The sequence below is a fragment of the Chionomys nivalis genome, unplaced genomic scaffold (assembly GCF_950005125.1).
Source record: "Chionomys nivalis unplaced genomic scaffold, mChiNiv1.1 scaffold_28, whole genome shotgun sequence".
NCBI classification, from domain to species: domain Eukaryota; kingdom Metazoa; phylum Chordata; class Mammalia; order Rodentia; family Cricetidae; genus Chionomys; species Chionomys nivalis.
The window spans coordinates 885,633-905,757 of NW_026646922.1; positions in this window are offsets into that span (position 1 = coordinate 885,633).

Sequence of the window (20,125 nt, forward strand, 5' to 3'; positions counted from 1 at the left end):
GGGGAAGTGAAGTGACTTGTCCAAGGTCACTTGGGAGGGAAACCGGGTTTCTAGTTCCCATCCCAGACTCTGCCTCCCTGGTCCTAGTCCTTGTCCTCCTCCTAGTCTTCCTAGTCCTCCTTGTCCTTGTCCTCCTCCTCCTCCTCCTCCTCCTCCTCCTTCTCCTCCTCCTCCTCTTCCTTTTTTTGTGGCACTGGGAATAGAACCCAGTGTGCCAGGCAAGCTCTTTTCCACTGAACTGTGCCCAGCCCACAGATTCTTCACTACTTTGGTTCTGCCTTAGTTGGGGATTACCATATGCTATACTTCCTGTTGAAAATTGTCCACCAAGACCAATTTTGAATCCCCGCAGTTTCCTGGTGTCCTAGAACCAGTTCCTCCTGGTCCTTTCCTGTGGCGCTTTCGGGTCTCCCTTCAGTCTGAATGGAAAATTGCTTTACCAGTCCTTGCACAGCATTGGGTCCGCATTCCTCCCTCCAGAAGGCATCACTAATCATTTCATGGGGAGACTTGTTTCAGGAAAGATTGACCGAAGGCCCAGGACCTTTGCTTTTAGCTTTACTTGCACAGCTTTCTTCTCCAGGCTCCATTGTTAGTTTCAAGCAAGTTTTCTCAGTGTCCTATCTCCTGGAAATAACTGTCCTTAGTCATCTGTACCTCGATCTCCTTTTCCTTTTTTTTTTCTTTTCCGGTGCTAAAGTATGAACTAGATAAAGCAACAATGCTTTACCACTGAGTTGAATCCCCAGTGGCCTTTTAGCTCTCCGCCCCGCATTTTTTTTGCCAGTTCTTTCACACAATTGCTCCGCTGTCCTCTTTGTATCATAATCATGCTCCTCTCATTCTCTGTTTTCTTGTGTTGTGGAAGGCCAGTGATTTTCATTTCATAGTCCTTTATAAAAGCCCAGGGACCCTCACTAATCCTCTCCTAAATGTGTGGCTATTACTGTTTGGCTTTCAGTGACGGGAAATGTTCTGTTCTCATCTGTTTGGAAATCTGGCTGCTGAATTGAGTATTTAGGACCAAAGTTTAGGCAGGATTCCTTATCATAGCAGCATCCGTGTTGTCTTGAGTTGCTTGTGGTTTGCAGTTGCTGTTGTTTTGTACAATAAATAACTTAGGTAGTACCATAAATTTAGTTTACTGTGATTAATATGTTAATCCTCGGTGTAAAACATTTTAATTTTTTACATGGTAGATGTAGTTTCCTGTATCCCAGGCTGTGATCATACTTGCCGGATAGTTGAGAAAACCCTTGAACTTCTCAACTTCATCAAATGCACACTTCCTAAGTGCCGGGATTACCCTCTAGGACCACTGTGCTTAGTCTTATGTCATGCTCGGGATTGTACCTATGGCTTGCTGCCTATTAGGTGAACATCCCATTAATTGAGCCATGTGTCTAGCACTAGTAATGTATTTGTAGCAACTGGATTTTGGTGTTAAATTTTCTGGCCTCTTGGCTTTAGTAATGTATATGTTATAATTTAAACATGTTATGCATTCTCCCCAGATTTTCTCATTATTATTATTGAACTCTTTTTCTTCTGGTTCTGTGCTTGTGCATGAATTACGAAGCCTTTTACTTTATGGGAACATTGTTAAGTAGCAGCATAAAAGAAAGTTCAGGAACTATCACATGACCCTATATGTTTTAGTTGTTTTTCCTGACTATATTGTTAGAGGATTTGGATTAAATTTTTTACAATTTATTTCATTTTCATTGGTGACCTGACCGGTGGTGGTGGAAGCAGTCCTGGACAGGGAACTCTGAAGTTCCTCATCCCCCACCCTATACTCCCTGGGCTCCCTGCAGGGGCTCTACACCCTGCATACTGCCTCTCTCTTCTTGTCCCACCAAGCTTGCACACAGAACCCTTCTTCCTTCTGCCCCCTTTCCTCTTTGGGCACATAACACCATCCAGCTCTGTCTGTCTGGCGCTGGGGGCAAATCCTAAGGGCAAGTAGGCAAGCGAGACTTCCTTTGTTTCACCAGCCTGCCTGCACCAAGCAAGGTAAGACCTTTGTTTACAATCTACCCAACCTGCATGGAGATCTGATCTAGGCACCAGGAGAGACAGCAGCAGGGTTAGTTTGTGACCTGACCGGCGGCGGCGGAAGCAGCCCTGGACAGGGAACTCTGAAGTTCCTCATCCCCCACCCTATACTCCCTGGGCTCCCTGCAGGGGCTCTACACCCTGCATACTCCCTCTCTCTTCTTGTCCCACACAGTTTGCATCCAGAACCGTTCTTCCTTCTGCCCCCTTTCCTCTTTGGGCACATAACACCATCCAGCTCAGTCTGTCTGGCACTGGTGGCAAATCCTCAGGGCAAGTAGGCAGGCGAGACTTCCTTTGTTTCACCAGCCTGCCTGCACCAAGCAAGGTAAGGCCTTTGTTTACAAACTACCCAACCTGCACGGAGATCTGATCTAGGCACCAGGAGAGACAGCAGCGGGGTGAGTTTGGGACCTGACTGGTGGCAGTGGAAGCAGCCCTGGACAGGGAACTCTGAAGTTCCTCATCCCCCACCCTATACTCCCTGGGCTCCCTGCAGGGGCTCTACACCCTGCATACTGCTTAATCTTCTTGTCCCACCCAGTTTGCATCCAGAACCCTTCTTCCTTCTGCCCCCTTTCCTCTTTGGGCACTTAACACCACCCAGCCCATTCTGTCTGGCGCTGGGGGCAAATCCTCAGGGCAAGTAGGCAGGCGAGACTACCTTTGGTTCACTGGCCTGCCTGCACCAAGCAAGGTAAGGCCTTTGTTTACGAACTACCCAACCTGCACGGAGATCTGATCTTGGCACCAGGAGAGCAATCAGTGGGAGAGCTAATCTGGGTACCAGGAGAGCCGCCTTTGGGCACGGAGATCTGATATTGGTACCAGGAGAGACATCACTGGAGCACCAGGAGAGCTATCACTGCAGGGTGCCATCACTGGGAAAGTACATCAGTAGGCAAGGAGACCTGATCCGGTAAAAGAAGACCCATAGGGGAGCATTCGGAGAAAGAGATGGGCAGGCGCCAATGCAAGAATTCACCCAACAATCTGAAAAACTATATGAAACCACCAGAACCCAGCGACCTCACAACAGGAGGACATGAACACCTTAATCATGAAGAAGTAGAAAAAATTGACTTTATGAAAGTGATTGACACCCATAAACAGCATGTAAAAAAATGCCCTTATAGAAATGGATGAGAAGTATAACAGAAAGTTTGAAGAATTGAGTAAATCAGTGAATGATACCCTAGGAAACCAAGGAAAAACAATCAAACAAATAGTGGAAACAGTTCAAGACTTAAAATCTGAAATGGAGGCAAAGAAGAAAACACAAACAGAAGGCCAGCTGGACAGGGAAAATATAGGTAAATGAAGAGAGACTACAGAAGCAAGCATAACCAACAGAATACAAGAGATAGAAGAAAGAATCTCAGATTCTGAAGATACCATAGAGAAAATAAACACGCTGATCAAAGAAAACAGCAAGGCCAACAAATTCTCATCACAAAACATTCAGGAAATATGGGACACAATAAAAAGGACAAACCTAAGAATAATAGGTATAGAAGAAGGAGAAGAAGCACAGCTCAACGGTCCAGAAAATATATTTAAGAAAATTATAGAAGAAAACTTTCCCAACCTAAAGAAAGATATACCTATGAAGTTTCAAGAAGCATACAGAACACCGAATAGGCGGGATCGAAAAAAAAAAATCCTCTCGCCATATAATAATCAAAACACAAAGCATACAGAATAAAGAAAGAATACTAAGAGCAGCAAAGGAAAAAGGCCAAGTTACTTATAAAGGTAAACCTATCAGATTTACACCTGACTTCTCTATGGAAACCCTGAAAGCCAGAAGGTCCTGGATAGATGTACTGCAGAAACTAAGAGACCATGGATGCAAGCCCAGACTACTATACCCAGCCAAGCTTTCGTTCACTATAAATGGGGAAAACAAAATTTTCCAGGATAAAAACAAATTTAAACAATACGTAGCCACAAATCCAGCCTTACAGAAAGTAATAAAAGGAAAATCACTAATCAAGGAGTCCAACAATGACCACAGCAACTCAGACATCTATAGACCCTTTACCAGCACACCTCAAAGAAGGGAAACACACACAATCTAATACTAAAAAAAATGACCGGAGTTAACAACCACTGGTCATTAATATCACTTAACGTCAATGGACTCAACTCACCTATAAAAAGGCACAGACTAAGAGATTGGATACGAAAACAGGATCCAACATTCTGCAGTTTACAAGAAACACACCTCAACCACAAAGACAGACACCTACTCAGAGTAAAGGGCTGGGATATGGCTTATCAAGTAAATGGACCTAGGAAACAAGTAGGTGCGGCCATACTAATTTCTAACAAAGTTGACTTCAAACTTAAATCAATCAGAAGAGATGGAGAGGGACATTTTCTACTCCTAACAGGAACAATTCATCAGGATGAAATCTCAATCCTGAATAACTATGCCCCTAATAAAAAGCACCCACGTAGGTAAAAGAAACATTGTTAAAACTCAAGGCAGCCATCAAACCGCACACATTAATAGTAGGAGACTTTAATACTACTCTCTCACCAATGGACAGGTCAATTAGACAGAAACCTAACAGAGAAATAAGAGAATTAATGGAGGTAATGAATCAAATGGACTTAACAGACATCTATAGAATATTCCACCCAAATAGGAAAGAATATACCTTCTTCTCTGCAGCTCATGGAACCTTCTCAAAAATCGACCACATACTCGGTAACAAAGCAAACATTCACAGTTACAAAAAAATATTAATAACCACCTGTATCTTATCAGATCACCATGGATTAAATCTAGAATTCAGCAACAATGCTACCCCCAGTAAGCCTACAAACTCATGGAAAATGAATAGTCAACTACTCAACCATACCTGGATTAAGGAAGAAATAAAGAAAGAAATTAAAGTCTTCCTTGAAGACAATGAAAATAAAGAAACAACATACTCAAACCTATGGGACACTATGAAAGCAGTCCTGAGAGGAAAGTTCATAGCACTAACTGCCCACTTAAAGAAAACAGAGAAAGCACACATTGGAGACTTAACAGCCCACCTGAAAGCTCTAGGAAAAAAAGAATCAGACTCACCTAGAAGGGGTAGAAGACTGGAAATAATCAAACTCAGGGCTGAAATCAACAAAATAGAGACACAGAAAACAATTGAAAGAATCAATGAATCAAAAAGCTGGTTCCTGGAGAAAATCAACAAGATTGATAAACCCCTATCCAAACTAATCAAACGGCAGAGAGAGAATTTGCAAATTACTAAGATCAAAAATGAAAAGGGAGACATAATCACAGACACAGAGGAAATTCAGAGAATCATTAGATCTTACTACAAAAGCCTGTATGCCACAAAACTGGAAAATGTAAAAGAAATGGACACTTTTTTAGAAAAATGCCATATACCAAAGTTAAACCAGGACCAGGTGAACAACCTAAATAGACCTGTTAGTCGTGAAGAATTAGAAGCGGTTATCAAAAACCTCCCTTCCAAAAAAAGTCCAGGACCAGATGGTTTCAAGGCGGAATTGTACCAGAACTTCCAAGAAGACCTAATACCTATACTCCTTAAGGTATTTCACTATATAGAAACAGAAGAGTCATTGCCAAATTCCTTTTATGAAGCTACAGTAACTCTGATACCAAAACTACACAAAGACCCAACCAAGAAATAAAATTACAGGCCAATCTCACTCATGAACATCGACGCAAAAATCCTCAACAAAATTCTGGCAAACCGAATCCAAGAACACATTAGAAAAATTATCGATTATGATCAAGTAGGCTTCATACCAGAGATGCAGGGCTAGTTTAACATACGCAAATCTATCAATGTAATCCATCATATAAGTAAACTGAAAGAAAAAAACCATATGATCGTTTCATTAGACGCTGAAAAAGCATTTGACAAAATTCAACATCCCTTTATGATAAAAGTCTTGGAGAGATTAGGGATACAAGGGTCATACCTAAATTTAATTAAAGCTATATACAGCAAGCCGACAGCTAATATCAAATTAAATTGAGAGAAACTTAAAGCCATCCCACTAAAATCAGGAACACGCCAAGGCTGTCCACTATCTCCACACCTCTTCAATATAGTTCTCGAAGTTTTAGCAATAGCAATAAGACAACATAAGGGGATAAAGGGAATTCAAATTGGAAAGGAAGAAGTTAAACTTGCATTATTTGCAGATGATATGATAGTGTACATGAGCGACCCCAAAAACTCCACCAAAGAACTCCTCCAGCTGATAAACGCCTTTAGAAATGTGGCAGGATACAAGATCAACTCCAAAAAATCAGTCGCCCTATTATACACAAAGGATATGGAAGCAGAGAGGGAAATAAGAGAATCATCACCTTTCACGATAGCCACAAAAAAAGCATAAAATATCTTGGGGTAACTCTAACCAAGGAAGTGAAAGATCTATTTGACAAGAACTTTAAGGCATTGAAGAAAGAAATTGAAGAGGATATCAGAAAATGGAAGGATCTCCCTTGCTCTTGGATTGGGAGGATCAACATAGTAAAAATGGCAATTCTACCAAGGGCAATTTATAGATTCAATGCAATCCCCATTAAAATCCCATCAAAATTCTTCACAGATCTTGAAAGGACAATAATCAACTTTATATGGAGAAACAAAAAACCCAGGATAGCCAAAACAATCTTATATAATAAAGGAACTTCTGGAGGCATTACCATCCCTAACTTCAAACTCTATTACAGAGCTACAGTAATGAAAACAGCGTGGTACTGGCATAAAAACAGAGCAGTCGACCAATGTAATCATATAGAAGACCCGGATTTTAACCCACAAACCTATGAACAACTAATTTTCGACAAAGGAGCTAAAAATATACAAGGGAAGAAAGAAAGCATCTTCAACAAATGGTGCTGGCACAATTGGATGTCAACCTGTAGAAGAATGAAAATAGACCCATATCTATCACCATGCACAAAACTCAAGTCCAAATGGATCAAAGACCTCAATATCAATCTGAGCACACTGAACCTGATAGAAGAGAAAATGGGAAGTACCCTACAACATATAGGCACAGGAGATCACTTCCTATGTATAACCCCAGCAGCACAGACATTAAGGGCAACATTGAATAAATGGGACCTCCTGAAACTGAGAAACTTCTGTAAAGCAAAGGACACTGTCACTAAGACAAAAAGGCAACCCACTGACTGGGAGAAGTTCTTCACCAACCCTGAAACAGACAAAGGTCTGATCTCCAAAATATATAAAGAACTCAAGAAACTAGACTTTAAAAGGATAATTAACTCAATTAAAAAATGGGGCACTGAACTGAACAGAGAATTCTAATCAGAAGAAGTTAAAATGGCCAAAAGATACTTAAGGTCATGCTCAACCTCCTTAGCGATCAGAGAAATGCAAATCAAAACAACTTTGAGATATCATCTTACACCTGTCAGAATGGCTAAAATCAAAAACACCAAGGATAGCCTTTGCTGGAGAGGTTGTGGAGAAAGGGGTACCCTCATCCATTGCTGGTGGGACTGCAAACTTGTGCAACCCCTTTGGAAATCAGTGTGGCGGTTTCTCAGAAAAATTGGGATCAACCTACCCCTGGACCCAGCAATAGCACTCTTGGGAATATACCCAAGAGATGCCCTATCATATGACAAAAGCATTTGTCCAACTATGTTCATAGCAGCATTATTTGTAATAGCCAGAACTTGGAAGCAACCTAGATGCCCTTCAATAGAAGAATGGATGAAGAAAGTGTGGAATATATATGCATTAGTGTACTACTCTGCGGTAAAAAACAATGACTTCTCGAATTTTGCATGCAAATGGATGGAAATAGAATATACGATCCTGAGTGAGGTAACCCAGACCCAAAAAGAAGATCATGGGATGTACTCACTCATAATTGGTTTCTAGCCATGGATAGGGGCCACTGAGTCTATAATTTGTGATCCTAAAGAAGCTAAACAAGAGGGTAAACCCAAGGAAAAACATATAGATATCCTCCCAGCTATGGGAAATAGACAAGATTGATGAGCCAAAAAATGGGAATCTCGGGGTGTGGGGTGGGATGGGTATGAGGGGAGATGGGGAGAGAAAAGTGTGAAGGAGAGGATGAGGGGAACTGGGGGAATCGGGGTGATTGGGGGTAAAGGAAGGTTGGATGGGGGAGCAGGGAAACTCATACCTTAGTTAAGGGAGCCACCTAAGGGTTGGCAAGAGACTTGAACCTGGAATGGCTACCAGAAGCCCAGGGCAATGTCCCCAGTTAGTTCATTGGGGCACCTGAGGATAGGGAACCTGAAATGAACCTATCCTATAATCATACTGATGAATATCTTGCATATCGCCATAGAACCTTCATCTAGCGATGGATGGAGAGAGAGACAGAGACCCACACTGGAGCACCAGACTGAGCTCCCAAGGTTATAATGAGGAGCAGAAGAAGAGAGAACATGAACAAGGAAGTCAGGACCATGAGGGGTGCACCCAACCACTGAGACAGGGGGGCCGATCTATTGGGAGCTCACCAAGGCCAGCTGGACTGCTACTGAAAAAAAAACATGGGATAAAACCAGACTCTCTGAATGTGGTGGACAATGAGAGCTGACGAGAGGCCAAGGAGAATGGCACAGGAACTTTCATCTGGTGATGGATCGAGAGAGAGACAGAGACCCAATTTGGATCCACCTTCTGAGCTCTTAAGGTCCAAATGAGGAGCAGAAGGAGGGAGAACATGAGCAAGGAAATCAGGACCACGGGGCGTGCACCCACCCACTGTGACAGTGGAACTGATCTATTGGGAGCTCTCCAAGACCAGCTGGACTGGGACTGAATAAGCATGGGTTGAAACTGGACTCTCTGTACAAGGCGGACAATGAAGGCTGATGAGAAGCCAAGGACAATGGCACTAGGTTTCAATCCTAATACATGAACTGGCTTTGTGGGAGTGTAGCCTGTTTGGATGCTCACCTTCCTGGACCTAGATAGAAGTGGGAGGACCCTGGTCTTCCTGTAGAGCAGGGAATTTGGACTGCTCTTCAGTATTGAGAGGGAGGGGGAGTGGACTAAGGGGAGGAGATGTAGAGTGGGGATAGGGGGAGGGGAGTGGGGGAGGGGGCAATATGTGGGAGGAGGGTGGGGGAAATGGGAAAAGGGGAGCAGTTGGAATTTTTAAGTAAAAAAGAATAAAAAACAATTACAATTTATTTCATTTTCATTGGTGTTTTGTCTACATGTATGTTTGTGTGACAGAGTCATAAGCCTTGGAACTGGAGTTACAGACAGGCTTGGGTGCTGGGAATTGAACCTGGGTTCTCTGAAAGAGCAGCCAGTACTCTTTTAAATATTTATTTATTTATTATGTGTAGTAGGAGCTGTGGGCTGTGTTGCTGCCGCCCTAGCTCCTGGTCACCTGGCTAGCTTATGCCCCGAAATAACAACACACAAACTGTATTCTTTTAAACACTTCTTGGCCCATTATATCTAGCCTCTTCTCGGATAACTCTCGCACCTGAACTAGCCCATTTCTAATAATGTGTGTAGCACCCCAAGGTGCGCTTACCTTCAAGATTCTAGCCTACATCGATCCTGGGGTGGAGCTTCATCGCATCTGCCCCAGAGAGCAGAGCTAAGGTGTATGAGCTCACTTCCTCTTCCTCCCAGCATTCTGTTCTGTTTACTCCAACGACCTATGTTCTAACCTATGAGGGCCAAGAAGTTTCTTTGTTTTTAACCAATGACCTTACTCCATCATTTGCCCTTTTTCTGTTTAAACAAAAACAAAGGAAGTCTTTAACTTTAACTAGCTAAATTACATATAACAAAACAGTTATCAAGTAAGCATTACAATATTTACATCTATTTTATCTTTATCATAACTAAGGAAAACTATAAGTATAACTAACTATTCTTCAACTCCATCAAAGACTCCAGAAAGATACAATATTACCTAATCAACCAAGAAATAAGCAGCTTTCAAACTCTAGAAATGACAGAGACATCTCGCTGCCTTGACAGTCACCCAAAGTTTCTCTGTACCATTGGGGCATCCGTCTTTGGCCCACAGGCCCACAGCTTCCAGCAGACATTTCCATGAAGCAGGAAATTTCAAAGGCAGTTCAGTCACTATCTGCTATGTCCTACAGGATGTCTCACAGACTCTTTCATGAATCAGGAACCCTGAAAGCTCATCTCACCTTTAGGCAAGTTCAGCAGGCATCTCTCTGCAGGTTATTTGTGTCCAGTTTATGCAACAGTTCAGGCAAGAGCAGTTTCTTGCCGAAATGGCTATCAAACTCGATAAGGATCCTCTTCGATGCCCATTTTCTTCTTGAAGTAGATTGGTGCTGCCAGTAGCAGAGTGTCTCATTATCATGAAAAGTCCTAAGTTATTTAAACATTAAATAGCATATTCTGTAGTCTTTGAAATATATGAAGAATGTTAATCTAAAATATATCTATGTACATCTAGAAAATCTAACATGACTACAAACATTACTATTATAGATAACTTCATTAACAGCTTATATACATAACATTTTTACATGAGCTACACAATCACAACACCTTAATCAATATCAGAAATAAATATACATATAACAAATTGACCTTAAATTTAAATCACTGAAGCAAAATCCATATCAATGCAAATTATTCATACCTATATTTTATCCCCCTTTAAATGTAAAAGAACATTTAAAAACAATATTTGGGAATATGGACGCAGTTATTTCTCTCCAAACTGCTTCCTGCTGAATGGGGCCGCTGTCATTCAGGTCTTTTACGGGATAACCTGTCCGCTATTTTCATCTCAGTTGGCAGTTGAGCGAAGCAATTTTTTGAGGGTATTCACAGCAACCATTCAGGAGGGCGTGGTCTATCATACCATGTTGGGGTCGAATAAGCAATTCGCAGGGTGTCATCATCCCGGCTAGCTCAGTTAATAGAGCATGATATTCTTAATCTCAGGGTCTTGGGTTCGAGCCCCACTTTGGGCGCCATTCTGTAGTAGGAGCTGTGGGGTGTGTTCCTGCCGCCCCAGTTTCTGGTCGCCTGGCTAGCTTATTCCCCAAAATAACAACACACAAACTGTATTCTTTTAAACACTGCTTGGCCTATTATATCTAGCCTCTTCTCGGCTCACTCACACCTGGACTAGACCATTTCTAAAAATGTGTATAGCACCCCAAGGTGCGCTTACAGGCAAGATTTTAGCCTACTTCCATCCTGGGTCGAGCTTCATTGCATCTGACCCAGAGAGCAGAGCTAAGGTGTATGAGCTCACATCCTCTTCCTCCAAGCATTCTGTTCTGTTTATTCCAACCACCTATGTACTAACCTATGAACGCCCAGCAGTTTTTTTTTTATTTTTTTTTTATTTTTTTATTTATTTATTTTTTTTTTACTTATTTATTTATTTTTATTCTTTTTTAATTAAAATTTCCACCTGCTCCCCATTTCCCATTTCCCTCCCCTCCTCCCAAATATTGCCCTCCCCCCACTTCCCTCCCCCTATCCCCACTCCTCTTCTCCTCCCCCCACTCCATTCCCCTTCCCTCTCGTTACTGAAGAGCAGTCCAAATTCCCTGCCCTGCGGGAAGACCAAGGTTCTTCTATCTACGTCCAGAAAGGTGAGCGTCCAAACAGGCTAAGCTCCCACAAAGCCAGTTCATGTATTAGGATCGAAACCTAGTGCCATTGTCCTTGGCTTCTCATCAGTCTTCATTGACCGCCATGCTCAGAGAGTCCGGAATCAACCCATGCTTATTCAGTCCCAGACCAGCTGGCCTTGGTGGGCTCCCAATAAATCAGTTCCACTGTCACAGTGGGTGGGTGCATCCCTCGTGGTCCTGATTTTTTGCTCATGTTCTCCCTCCTTCTGCTCCTCATTTGGGCCTTAAGAGCTCAGACCGTTGCTCCAAATTGAGACTCTGTCTCTACCTCCATCCATCGCCAGATGAAGGTTCTAAGGTGATATGCAAGATATTCATCAGTATAGGAGAGGGTCATTTCAGGTTCCCTCTCCTTAGTTGCCCAAGGTACCAGCTGGGGACATATTCCTGGACACCTGCGAACCCCTCAAGAGTCAAGTCTCTTGCCAACCCTATGATGGCTCCCTTAGATAGGATATATACTTCGCTGCTCCCGTATCCATCCTTCCTATATCCCAACCATCCCAATCCTCCGAGCTCCTCCCATCCTCCCCTTCTCATATTTCTCATCCCATTTCCCCTTTGCCCCATGCCACCTCACCCGCAAGTTCCCAGTTTTTGCCCTGGAATCTTGTCTACTTCCCCCTCTCCATGCGGATGACTATATGATTTTCTTTGGGTTCACTTTCTTATTTAGCTTCTATAGGATCACACATTATATGCTTAATGTCTTTTATTTTATGGTTAGAAACCGATTATGAGTGAGTACATCCCATGTTCTTCTTTTTGAGTCTGGGATACCTCACTCAGGATAGTGTTTTCTATTTCCATCCATTTGCACGCAAAATTCGAGAAGTCATTGTTTTTTACTGCTGAGTAGTACTCTAATATGTATATATTCCACACTTTCTTCATCCATTCCTCCATTGAAGGGCATCTAGGTTGTTTCCAGGTTTTGGCTATTACAAACAATGCTGCTATGAACATAGTTGAACAGATACTTTTGTCATTTGATGTGGCATCTCTTGGGTATATTCCCAATAGTGGTATTACTGGATCTTGGGGTAGGTTGATCCCAAATTTCCTGAGAAATCGCCACACTGATTTCCAAAGTGGTTGCACAAGTTTGCATTCCCACCAGCAATGAATGAGTGTGCCTCTTTCTCCACAACCTCTCCAGCAAAGGCTATCATTGGTGTTCTTGATTTTAGCCATTCTGACAGGTGTAAGATGGTATCTCAAAGTTGTTTTAATTTGCATTTCCCTTATCGCTAAGGAGGTTGAGAATGACCTTAGGTGTCTTTTGGCCATTTGAATTTCTTCTGTTGAGAATTCTCTGTTCAGATCAGTGCCCCATTTTTTTATTGGGTTCATTAGCATTTTAAAGTTTAGTTTCTTGAGTTCTTTATATATTTTGGTGATCAGACCTTTGTCTGTTGCAGTGTTGGTGAAGATCTTCTCCCAGTCAGTGGGTTGCCTTTTTGTCTTAGTGACAGTGTCCTTTGCTTTACAGAAGCTACTCAGTTTCAGGAGGTCCCATTTATTCAATGTTGCCCTTAATGTCTGTGCTGCTGGGGATAAACGTAGGAAGTGATCTCCTGTACCCATATGTTGTAGAGTACTTCCAACTTTTTCTTCTATCAGGTTCAGTGTGTTCAGACTAATATTGAGGTCTTTAATCCATTTGGACTTGAGTTTTGTGCATGGTGATAGATATGGATCTATTTTCATTCTTCTACACGTTGACAACCAGTTCTGCCAGCACCATTTGTTGAAGATGCTCTCTTTTTTCCATTGAATACTTTTAGTTCCTTTATCAAAAATTAGGTTTTCATAAGTTTGTGGGTTAAAATCAGGGTCTTCTACTCGGTTCCATTGGTCGACTTCTCTGTTTTAATGCCAATACCAAACTGTTTTCAATACTGAGGCTCTGTAATAGAGTTTGAGGTCAGGGATGGTAATGCCTCCAGACGATCCTTTATTATATAAGATTGTTTTGGCTATCCTGGGTTTTGTGTTTCTCCATATAAAGTTGATTATTGTCCTCTCAAGATCTGTGAAGAATTTTGATGGGATTTTAATGGGGATTGCATTGAATCTATAAATTGCCCTTGGTAGAATTGCCATTTTTACTATGTTGATCCTCCCTATCCAAGAGCAAGGGAGATCCTTCCATTTTCTGGTATCCTCCTCAATTTCTTTCTTCATTGACTTAAAGTTCTTGTCAAATAGATCCTTTACTTCCTTGGTTAGGGTTACCCCAAGATATTTTATGCTATTTGTGGCTATCGTGAAGGGTGATGCTTCTCTGATTTCCATCTCTGCTTCCTTATCCTTTGTGTATAGGAGGGCAACTGATTTTTTGGAATTGATCTTGTATCCTGCAACGCTACTAAAGGTGTTTATCAGCTGAAGGAGTTCTTTGCTAGAGTTTTTGGGGTCGCTTATGTACACTATCATATCGTCTGCAAATAATGAAAGTTTAACTTCTTCCTTTCCGATTTGAATCCCTTTGATCCCCTTATGTTGTCTTATTGCTATTGCTAGAATTTCAAGCACTATATTAAAGAGGTATGGAGAGAGTGGACAACCTTGTCGTGTTCCTGATTTTAGTGGAATAGCTTTGAGTTTCTCTCCATTTAATTTGATGTTAGCTGACGGCTTGCTATAAATAGCTTTTATTATAGTTAGGAACGACCCTTGTATTCCTAATCTCTCTAAGACCTTTATCATAAAGGGATGTTGAATTTTGTCAAATGCTTTTTCAGCATCTAATGAAATGATCATATGGTTTTTTTCTTTCAGTTTATTTATATGATGGATTACATTGATAGATTTTCGTATGTTGAACCAGCCCTGCATCTCTGGGATGAAGCCTACTTGATCATAATGGATAATTTTTCTGATGTGTTCTTGGATTCGGTTTGCCAGTATTTTATTGAGTATTTTTGCGTCGATGTTCATGAGTGAGATTGGCCTGTAGTTCTCTTTCTTGGTTGTGTCTTTGTGTGGTTTTGGTATCAGAGTAACTTCAGCTTCATAAAAGGAATTTGGCAATGACTTCTCTGTTTCAATATTGTGAAATACATTAAGGAGTATAGGTATTAGGTCTTCTTGGAAGTTCTGGTAGAATTCTGCATTGAAGCCATCTGGACCTGGGCTTTTTTTGGTGGGGAGGTTTTTTATAACAACTTCTAATTCTTCGCGACTAACAGGTCTATTTAGATTGTTCACCTGGTCCTGGTTTAACTTTGGTATATGGTACTTATCTAAAAAAGTGTCCATGTCTATAACATTTTCCAATTTTGTGGCATACAGATTTTTGTAGTAAGATCTAATGATTCTCTGAATTTCCTCTGAGTCTGTGGTTATGTCTCCCTTTTCGTTTCTGATTTTGTTAATTTGCGTATTCTCTCTCCGCCGTTTGATTAGTTTGGATAGGGATTTATCAATCTTATTGATTTTCTCCATGAACCAGCTTTTTGTTTCATTGATTCTTTGGATTGTTTTCTGTGTTTCCATTTTGTTGATTTCAGCCCTCAATTTGATTATTTCCAGTCTTCTACTTCTCCTGGGTGAGTCTGCTTCTTTTTTTTTCTAAAGCTTTCAGGTGGGCTATTAAGTCTCCAATGTGTGCTTTCTCTGTTTTCTTTAAGTGGGCACTTAATGCTATGAATTTTCCTCTTAGCACTGCTTTCATAGTGTCCCATAGGTTTGAGTATGTTGAGTCTTCGTTTTCATTGAATTCAAGAAAGACTTTAATTTCTTTCTTTATTTCTTCCTTGATCCAGGTGAGGTTCAGTAGTTGACTGTCCAGTTTCCATGAGTTCATAGGCTTTCTGGGGATAGCATTGTTGTTGAATTCTAACTTTAATCCATGGTGATCTGATAAGACACAGGTGGTTACCGATATTTTTTTGTAACTGTGTAAGTTTGCTTTGTTACCGAGTATGTGGTCTATTTTCGAGAAGGTTCCATGAGCTGCAGAGAAGAAGGTATATTCTTTCCTATTTGGGTGGAATGTTCTATAGATGTCTGTTAAGTCCATTTGATTCATTACCTCCCTTAATCCTCTTATTTCTCTGTTAGGTTTCTGTTTGATTGACCTGTCCATTGGTGAGAGAGGAGTGTTGAAATCTCCTACTATTAGTGTGTGTGGTTTGATGACTGCCTTGAGTTTTAGTAACGTTTCTTTTACATAAGTGGGTGCTTTTATATTAGGGGCATATATATTCAGGATTGAGATTTCATCCTGGTGAATTGTTCCTGTTATGAGTAAAAAATGTCCATCTCCATCTCTTTTGATTGATTTTAGTTTGAAGTCAACTTTCTTAGAAATTAGTATGGCCACACCTGCTTGTTTCTTAGGTCCGTTTGCTTGATAAACCTTTTCCCAGCCCTTTACTCTGAGTAGATGTCTGTCTTTGTGGTTGAGGTGTGTTTCTTGTAAGCAGCAGAATGTTGGATCCTGTTTTCGTATCCAATCTCTTAGCCTGTGCCTCTTTATAGGTGAGTTGAGTCCATTGATATTAAGTGATATTAATGACCAGTGGTTGTTAACTCCGGTCATTTTTCCTTTCTTTCTTTCTTTCCTTTGGTAGTAGAGTTTGTGTGTTTCCCTTCTTCAAGTTGTGCTGGTGAAGGGTCTTTAGATGTCTGAGTTATTGTGGGCATTGTTGGACTCCTTGGTTTGTGATTTTCCTTCTATTACTTTCTGAAGGGCTGGATTTGTGGCTACGTATTGTTTAAATTTGTTTTTATCCTGGAAAACTTTGTTTTCTCCATTTATAGTGAACGAAAGCTTGGCTGGGTATAGTAGTCTGGGCTTGCATCCATGGTCTCGTAGTTTCTGCAGTATATCTATCCAGGACCTTCTGGCTTTCATGGTTTCCATAGAGAAATCAGGTGTAAGTCTGATAGGTTTACCTTTATAGGTAACTTGACCTTTTTCCTTTGCAGCTCTTAATATTCTTTCTTTATTCTGTATGTTTTGTGTTTTGATTATTATATGACGAGGAGATGTTTTTTTTTGATCCAGTCGATTTGGTGTTCTGTATGCTTCTTGGACCTTCAAAGGAATATCTTTCTTAAGGTTGGGAAAGTTTTCTTCTATAATTTTATTAAATATATTTTCTGGACCATTGAGCTGTACTTCTTCTCCTTCTTCTATCCCTATTATTCTTAGGTTTGGTCTTTTTATTGTGTCCCAGATTTCCTGAATGTTTTGTGATGAGAATTTGTTGGTTATGCTGTTTTCTTTGATGAGAGTGTTTATTTTCTCTATGGTATCTTCAGTGTCTGAGATTCTTTCTTCTATCTCTTGTAATCTGTTGATGGAACTTGTCTCTGTAGTTCCTGTTCGTTTATTCAAATTTTCCATCTCCATCCTTCCCTCGGTTTGTGTTTTCTTTATTACTTCCACTTCGTTCTTCAAGTCTTGAACCGTTTCCCTTACCTGTTTGATTACTTTTTCTTGTTTCTCTTGGTTTTCTTGGGTATCTTTGAGGTATTTATTCATTTCCTCTACCTTTTTGTTTGTAATCTCTAATTGGTTGTGGCAGTTTTTCACCTCCTGTTTAAGGTCCTCTATTATTTTCATAAAATTCACTTTTGAGTCGAATTCTTCTAATTCTTCTGTATTAGGGTTTGTACTTCTCATTTCGGGATTCCTGGATCCTGGTGATGTCACGTTGCCTTTCAAGTTGTTGGGGGAATTCTTGCATTGGCGCCTGCCCATCTTTTCCTTCAAATGGAGCCAGGAGAGGCCTGATGTCTTGGACCAGTCTTTGCTGTGACTAACTCTCTGGGTGTATCTCCTCAGTGTAGGGGCAGGAACCGTTCCCTTCCAGGTGAACTCCTCAACACCAAAACATGGATGCGTGGTATTCCAATGACCCGCGTAAAGAAGGCCGAATGCAAGGGGTCGGGCGGGGTCCAGTAGAACACAGGCGACACTGCAGTACAAGCTGGAGGTGCCTGCGCTCCCTTTCGGGGGTTGCTGAGGCCTGCCCGCTGCTCTGGTTGGGTAGCCTTAGTGTAGGGGCGTTTGTGCTCTCTACCGGGACCGTCCGCCCCAGGATAGTACACACTCACCCGTCCCGATGAAACTTCTTGGCACCTACACTGGAACTCCTGGATGCCCCAATGAGCCAGGGACTAATGGAAGTAGGGCGCAGGCAGAGCAGGTCCAGCAGATCACAGCAGAGACTGCAGCCCCAGCAGCAGGGGCCCGCTTTCCCTGGCGGGGACCTTGAGGCCTGCCCTCTAGTCAGGGACTCACTGCTCTGGGTTGGTAGCCTTAGTGAAATGGCAGGAAACTGTTCCACAGCTAAGGACCTTGCAGACAAGGCAGGTTTGGGGGTGGGGGTGGGGGCGGGTGTGTAGGAGAGCAAGCCCTGCAGCAGGAGCTGGGGGAGGGGTGTTTGTGCTCTCTACCGGGACAGTCCGCCCCAGGATAGCACACACTCACCCGTCCCGATGAAACTTCTCGGCACCTACACAGGAACTCCTGGATGCCCCAATGAGCCAGGGACTAAGGGAAGTAGGGCGCAGGCAGAGCAGGTCCAGCAGATCACAGCAGAGACTGCAGCCCCAGCAGCAGGGGCCCGCTTTCCCTGGCGGGGACCTTGAGGCCTGCCCTCTGGTCAGGGACTCACTGCTCTGGGTTGGTAGCTTTAGTGAAATCTTTTTTTTATTTTTTAACCAATGACCTTCCTCCATCAATTATGTATACAGAATTCTGCCTGCATGTATTTTTGCATGCTAGAAGGTGGCATGAGATCTCACTAGAGATGGTTGTGAACCACCATGTAGATGCTGGGATTGAACCCAGGTCATCTAGAAGAGCAGTCAGTGCTCTTATCTTCTGAGCCATTTCTCCCCCCGTGCGTGGCCACATGGATCATGCTGTCCTTGAACTTACAGAAATCTGCCTGCCTTTGCTTCTCCAGATGGGATTAAGGCCTGTACCAATTATTGCTGGCTGAGAGCTTCTTTTGAGGCTGTGGCATAAAAATACAGCTATACTTCAACTCTTGGCTGAAGAAAGTCAATTATCAGAGAGGGCCATCCTCTTCAGTGCAGCTTGAGAAGGTCACATTTAGAACAGTGAGGAGGGAAGGGAAAACCTTCATAGCTAGCCATATCAGCCTGTCAATCTGGTGATCAATGGGATTAGGATGTCTCTGCCGAATTACCCTCACATCTCAAGTACTAACATTCTTATTCCAAGTAAATTGTGAACAGTAGCTCTGTTTTTCATTTTTCAAATCCCATGTCCTTATTTCTATGACCAATGACCTTCTTATTTACCACATTATTTAACTAATAATCATTTCCGTATTTTGCTTGGTGGGTCAGAGCAATTGGCATTCACTCTAATTGTACTTAAAATTTTGTTTTTATAATTTTTACCTTGAATAATAAAATACATTGCCATTTAAAAAAATAGCTTTATACCCAAGTGTTCATGCATGTATCCCAGCACTTGGTTGGTGACAGCAGGAAGACAGGGAGATAAGAGAGTCATCTTTGGCTACATAGCAAGTTCCAGACCAGCCTGGAGTATATGAAACCCTATCTTTAAGAAGTAGCTTTACTGAGATATAATTCATATGATAGCATATGATCTACATATTGTTTAAAATGTGTAACTACCTAGGTGGTGGTGATGCACACCTTTAATCCCAGCACTCAGGAGGCAGAGGCAGGCAGTTAGTTCCCTGTGGATTCTTTCATAGCCAGGACTGTTTCACAGACAAACCGTGTCTTGAAAAACCAGAAATAAATAAATAAACAAACAAACAAACAAATAAATGTGTAACTGAGTGGCTTGCAGTATATTGGTAGAGTTGAGCAGCAATCACCACAGTCTAATTTAGGACTATTTTACCTTCCCCAAACAAACACATATTCTTTGAGAATCACTGTTCATTATTTGTCTCTCTTCCATGCCATTTTTCCTTTCCTGTTTTGTTTATTTTTTTCAAGGCTCTTCTTGAATAACTTTGAGCTCTAGATCTTTTTGCCCCACCTCCTAAATGCTGGAATTACAGTTGTGGACCACCACATTCATCTTCCCACTTGCTGCTGTAGACATCTAGACATTTTGTGTAAATAGATTTATACAGGAATTATTTTTTTGCTAATTACAGAAATGTTTTCAAGGTTTATCCATATGGCTATGTATCTGAATTTATTTCTTTTTATTGCTGAATAAAACTCCATTGTATGAATGTACTTGTATCACATTTTATTTGTTCATGAAGGTGGTGCATATTATGATCATTTCCATTTTGGGATTGTTTAGAACAATGTCCTATGTCCTGTTTTTTTGTGTGTCTGTGTGTGTTGACTCATGTTTTCCTTTCTGGAGATTGGAGCAAGCAGTTGAGATCATTGTGCAGCTTCCCT